This window comes from Schistocerca cancellata, chromosome 4 (genome assembly GCF_023864275.1).
Source record: "Schistocerca cancellata isolate TAMUIC-IGC-003103 chromosome 4, iqSchCanc2.1, whole genome shotgun sequence".
NCBI lineage: Eukaryota > Metazoa > Arthropoda > Insecta > Orthoptera > Acrididae > Schistocerca > Schistocerca cancellata.
In genome coordinates, this window is record NC_064629.1 from 733,231,335 (window position 1) to 733,238,016 (window position 6,682).

Sequence of the window (6,682 nt, forward strand, 5' to 3'; positions counted from 1 at the left end):
CTTCCTGGCAGATTAAAACTGTGTGCCCGACCGAGACTCGAACTCGGGACCTTTGCCTTTCGCGGGCAAGTGCTCTACCATCTGAGCTACCGAAGCACGACTCACGCCCGGTACTCACAGCTTTACTTCTGCCAGTATCTCGTCTCCTACCTTCCAAACTTTACAGAAGCTCTCCTGCGAACCATGCAGAACTAGGACTCCTGAAAGAAAGGATGTTGCGGAGACATGGCTTAGTCACACCCTGGGGGATGTTTCCAGAATGAGATTTTCACTCTGCAGCGGAGTGTGCGCTGATATGAAACTAAGCCATGTCTCCGCAATATCCTTTCTTTCAGGAGTGCTAGTTCTGCATGGTTCGCAGGAGAGCTTCTGTAAAGTTTGGAAGGTAGGAGACGAGATACTGGCAGAAGTAAAGCTGTGAGTACCGGGCGTGAGTCGTGCTTCGGTAGCTCAGATGGTAGAGCACTTGCCCGCGAAAGGCAAAGGTCCCGAGTTCGAGTCTCGGTCGGGCACACAGTTTTAATCTGCCAGGAAGTTTCGTAATGTTGACAACTAACTTCATTGCTCTGCTAACACGAAGTAAGTAGCATCAACAGTTTACTGTTCATCAAGGGACTGTGGGACCACGTAGCATGTACTGTTTAGTGTTCTTCACGGACTTGGTCTCTGGTACAGTGCAATGGAAGTATACTCAAATGCGTAGTTGGCAGATGCCCATTTGCTGTACGGATTAGCAGATGGTGATGGTCGTGGCACTCAAAGTTTGTATCGGGAGGGATTTCCAGGACGACGGTGTCCCGACAGGAGGACATTTGAAGGAAGTGATCGTCGTCATAGGGAGCATGGGACGTTTAAGCCCACTAGTCGTGACCGACGGAGGAGGACATCTCAACTGGAGGACGATCTTCTTCGCGCAGTTGACTACAGCCTTAGTATAAAAACTATATATAGTATATTTTTCGGATCCATGTTTATATTACATACATTTTTCTTCCTCTACGCGCGAGGAATGTTTCCTTAAGGTTTGGTCCATTCGGTGTTGTTAAACCCTATGTAAGGCTATACAAGATATTGATATTATTTTTCTAAACAGTCCGTCAGCACATAACATTGTGATTATGATCTCGACAACAAATCATATCCATCAGTGATGGCAGTCTTAACAAAGCTCTTCCAGCTCACAACATACACTTATGAACAATTGCGTTAGAAACACGTAGTGAGTAGCATATAGCGTCTTCATCGACCGTAGCTAAACCGACCCCTAAGCTGACTGCTTGGAACTGGATCCTAAGAGCGCATATTTCTCACAGTTACGTCCAGGATTTGATTAATATAACTGAGGTTACATAACGAAAGGAACCATATAAACATTTCTATGTCCGTGGAACCTTTTCGACACAACAGCGTTCCGATTTTGCATTACCTTGATGATGGTACATGTAGCCTTCGATTTGGTGTGGACGAACAAATGGATTCACGTCGTCGATCAAAAGGTTCCTGTTGCGTTCAGTGGTGCGAAGCGATGGTAGACGTGCCATGAGCCTCATTCCTTCCAATGTGAACAACCACGACAAGAGAATACCACCACCAACACCACGCCGGCAGCGGTGACCGATCGGTTCTAGGCGCTTCAGTCCCGAACCGCACGACTGCTATGGTCGCAGGTTCGAATCCTGCCTCGGGCATGAATGTGTGTGACGTCCATAGGTTAGTTAAGTTCAAGTAGTTCTAAGTTCTAGGGGACTGATGACCTCCAATGTTAAGTCCCATTGTGCTCAGAGGCATCTGAGCCGCCAATACCACCTTCATCAACGGTGCCCTGTTGATAAGTGGGATGCATGTCCTCCCCCATCAACAGCATTTTACAATGAGTACCGTATTTCGTCAGTCTACGCGAAGTCATTTCCTGCGCCCAATGGCATTGACTGAATGCTCTTACCAATCTCTTTGTCCAGTGAAATGTGATGAGTGGAAATACATGGGAGAGGAGAGACGATTGTACCCATAGCGGAGTGATTGTTTTGGAAGTTATGGCTGCTCACCGACACTGAACTGGTGACTGATTTGCTGCACTGTGGCCCATCTATCCACTGTTACAGTCCTCTAACGTCACTGGTGGCCACTGTCATCAACACATTATTCCCCACGCCAGCTGACTCAGGCGTCGACTGTTTTCATCGAATCCAAGAACTCTCCCTATAAGACTTACTCGAGGCTAACTGGAAGAATCCAGTGCCTACATATCCTCAGATATCTGGCACCCCATGCGATAGGAACCCAAAATGAGGGCACAATCAAATGCTTACACGGGGTGTTACTGAGTTCCTTTTACAGACTTTGAGAACTTGCAGTAGGGACCAAGACAGTTAAGTTTAATAAAGGAACTGATGTCCAGAAATGTACCGTTTTCTCGCTACACGCAAAATACAACAGATTTTGCTCTCTGACACCTGTTGCTTGTCGTCTGGGTCTACTTCATGGAAGGATTCGATGTGGCGACCACCGACGTCGACACAGATACGTTACCTCTGTACCAAGTTCCAGTACCCACGATCACCAATCCCGGGACCTCCAGCATTCGCTGCAGCCATAACCCACACCAGTAAGTTTTCATCAGATAGCACAGAGGTCTCGTAAATCAAGGATTTCATGTGACCCCACAGGTAGTAGTCTAGCGAGTCTGAGTTGAGTCAGCGAGCAGACCAAGCAATGGGACAACCACGACGTGATCACCGTTGCCCAAATCGTTGCTCCACAGGACCTCAGAGCGCATGTGAAAAAGGAGAGATGCGCCACCGCGCTGGAATCACATGTTTTGACGCACATACAATGTCACATCATCCAAGAGTCCAATTAGTACGTCTCAAGAAATCGCAAGTATGCGGCGCTCGTGAAATGTGGTGGAAGAAGGAACGGCCCCATCTCACGTCCATCCAGGAACCCTGCCTAAATGTTCAGACCATATCGTTCCTTAAACCCAGGGAGGGGGTCACGGCAAGCGGGTTTTCATCAGTCCTCCCATGACTGTTGTCGGGACTAACAACACCTACCTTTGTGAACTTGGGTTTATATGTGGAAAGGGTCGACAGTGGAAAGTCAGACTCGTCCATACAACAGAGCAAGAACCACCTGCAGAAGTGGTCTAGTGGCGCAAAATACTCTGACTGCATCACCTGTACTTTATGTGGGTGCGAAAGGTTTATCTGCTGCTCATATAGAACACGCCAGAAAGTTTGGTGACCAGCATTGAGTCTACATGCTGTGTTTCTGGTACTCGTCGTCGCGTCCTCTTCTGCTGCATCAAGGGCAGCGTCTTCAAACTCGGGGAGCACCACAGTGGGACCTGCTGGTGGTGAATGTACCTTTCTCTGCTGCCCAATGATGCACCATAGCAAACAGGGGGTGTGAAGGAACCCGGCAACGTCGCAAACGCTAAGCACACAACTGACGAGCAGCCCTCTGATTGCACCGAGCTTCACCGCACAATATCACGTCCGTGTACTTCACAAACGTCTAGTTCATGTCCATTATAATTATCCGGGCTGTTATGCCGTGGTCGGTTGATGAATTCTGTGGTGACCACAGAATATATAACTGTGGGTGAGAGAAGAGCTTTAAAACTCCTGAATGACGACGATAGTATTTTGGTTCTCCCAGCTGACAAAGGAAGCGCAACGGTGGTTATGGATGTGGCCGACTATCAGAGAAAAATTACTGATCTACTGGATCCGCAAGCATATAGGAAGCTGAATAAGGACCCCACTAACAACGTTCTCAGAACTGTGTCGCGGTTAATAAAAAAGTCCTCCATTGAAGAGAGTGTACAGAAAGGTCTCTGCAATTCGGTTGCGCTACCACCGAGGCTTTATGGATTGCCCAAAATTCGTAAAGAAAATGTGCCGTTAAGACCGATACTAAGTGCTATTGGTTCGCCCACCTACTCGTTAGCCAAGTTTTTGACTACGCTGTTAAAACCACATGTGGGCCGTTCGGACTCTTATATAAAGAATTCGACACGTTTCATCAGCAGATTGAATGGCATAGTGGTCCAGCCGGAGGACATATTGGTCAGCTTCGATGTGGTATCGCTGTTTACCATGGTTCCACTTAATGATGTATTGGAACAACTGGATCGAATTTTTCCTGCCGATATTTTAGAACTGTTTAAGTGTTGTTTGACGACCACATACTTCAAGTGGAATGAACAGTTTTCTGAGCAAACGGATGGCGTGGCTATGGGAAGCCCCCTAAGTCCCGTAATTGCAAACTTCTTTGTGGAGAAATTCGAAGAACAGGCCTTAGGTACTGCCAGCAAGAAACCAAATGTATGGTTCCGATACGTGGATGACACGTTTGTGTTGTGGAGACATGGTAGGGAGGAACTAAGCCGGTTCCACGAACATCTGAACAGTATAAACTCAAGAAATCAGTTTACAATGGAGGAGGAGGTAGACGGCAAACTACATTTCCTCGATGTGCTTGTGTTTAGAAACGAAAATGGTAGTTTGGGCCACTCAGTGTACCGCAAACCCACGCACACGGACCGTTATTTGCACCGGGATTCGAACCACCACCCACAACAGAAGCGGGGTGTTATCAAGACGTTAGCGGACAGAGCTAGAAATATTTGTGAACCTGAGTTGCTCAACGCTGAGATGGAACATCTCCACAATGCACTAACGAAGAACGGATATTCGTCCGCCGAAATAAAACGTGCGTTGAGGCAGCCACGCAGAAATCATACTGACGTACAGGCTACTGCAAAATCTAAGGTTTTCCTGCCGTTTGTTAAAAATGTAACGGAAAGAATAGGGAGGATCTTGACGAAGCGGAATATTACCGTAATTTACAAGCCCACCAGGAAGATACAGGAATACCTTAGGCCTGCCAAGGACGCTCGCAAACCATTGAAAAAATCTGGAGTGTATAGGATCCCATGCAGCTGTGGTGATGTTTATGTGGGTACCACTAAAAGAACTGTTTCTAAACGTTTGGAAGAGCACAAGGGAAATTGTAGAAAAGGAGAAACGGAACGATCAGCTGTTGCGGAGCATGCTTTCCAGCCAGGGAACCACAATATTCGTTTCGAGGAGACGCAAGTACTAGCGGCCACGAGCAGATATTACGAAAGGCTCTACAGGGAGGCAATCGAAATCGCTAAACACCCAAATAATTTCAACCGAAAGGAGGAGGGCGTCAAATTAAACGGTATATGGATTCCGGTGTTAAAGAAGATGTGTACCACTCGTCCACTACTGGGTGATGGCAACGGCGATCGACGGCGACGGACAGCGGCCAATTGCACTGACGTTTTCAAAACACGTGACGTCACGCCGCGGCGCGGGGGCGCGCGGACACGGAATTTAGCGGCAGTCAGTAGCGAGCTAGTGTGTGTGTTGGACCTTCCATCGAGCTACGGACCCCCTTGAAGATGTCTCCCGCAATCGGAGACGAAACGTTGGGAATCACCACAGAATTCATCAACCGACCACGGCATAACAGCCCGGATAATTATAATGGACATGATATTTCCGGCCGTGAAAGTCTACATTTTAATATCAAACGTCTAGTTCACCATAATCAACAGCAATACACTAAAACGGAAATTTACGTTCAGCCTTCATTCTGCACTGCAATGAATGATTTCTACTGTACAGAAGTACAGTATGAACGAAAACCACAAGCACAACAGCAGATACAAACCTGTCTGGGCAGATCATAGACTCAACTGAATGGGTTATAAACAAAAGTGTAGTTTGTGGTAGTAGGTGATCGGTACGTAATACCCTAGCCAGTGGCGTCGAAAATGCGGGAGATTTGAACGTGTGTTGTGGTATTTTGCTTGCAGCGGGGAAACGGTACGTTCCCGCCCAGGTGTTCGTAGGTCAAACTTGGCCATCTTGGTCCCCACTACAAGTCATCGACGTCTGTAAAGTGAATTTTGTTACTTCCTTTATGGAGTGTCCAGTCCATCCTGTCACAACGACATCCGGTAAGAATTCTAACTACCAGTCACATAACACGCCTCACTACACTGATAAGCCAAAACATTATGACCACGTGGTTAATAGTGTACTGGTTCACGTTTGGGACGTATTACGGCGGTGGCACGAAGTCCTTGCTAGGTTTCCAGAGGGATGTGGCACCAGATGTCTACGCGCAGGTCGCACAATACCTGTAAATGACGGGCCGTTGGTTTTTGGTTGCGGAGCTAGCACCCTATAGTTTCCCAGATGTGGTCGTCTCGAATTATCACCCTAGTCCTGGTGTCGTGTTGTCGCAATGTTTTTACGAGTTACCTAGTCATCATCTTCAGGTTTCACCTGAAGACGACGACTAGAAAACTTGTAGAAAGGTGGCGACACGGTTAATACATCTGCATCTACATCTGCATCCACATGGATACTCTGCAAATCACATTTAAGTGCCTGGCAGAAGGTTCATCGAACCACCTTCACAATTCTCTACTATTCCAATCTCGTGCAGCGCGCGGAAAGAATGAACATATATATCTTTCCGTACTAGCCCTGATTTCCCTTATTTTGTCGTAGTGAACGTTCCTCCCTATGCAGGTCGGTATCAACAAAATATTTTCGCATTCGGAAGAGAAAGTTGGTGATTGAAATTTCGTGAGAAGATTCCGTCGCAACGAAAAACGCCTTTCTGTTAATAATATCCA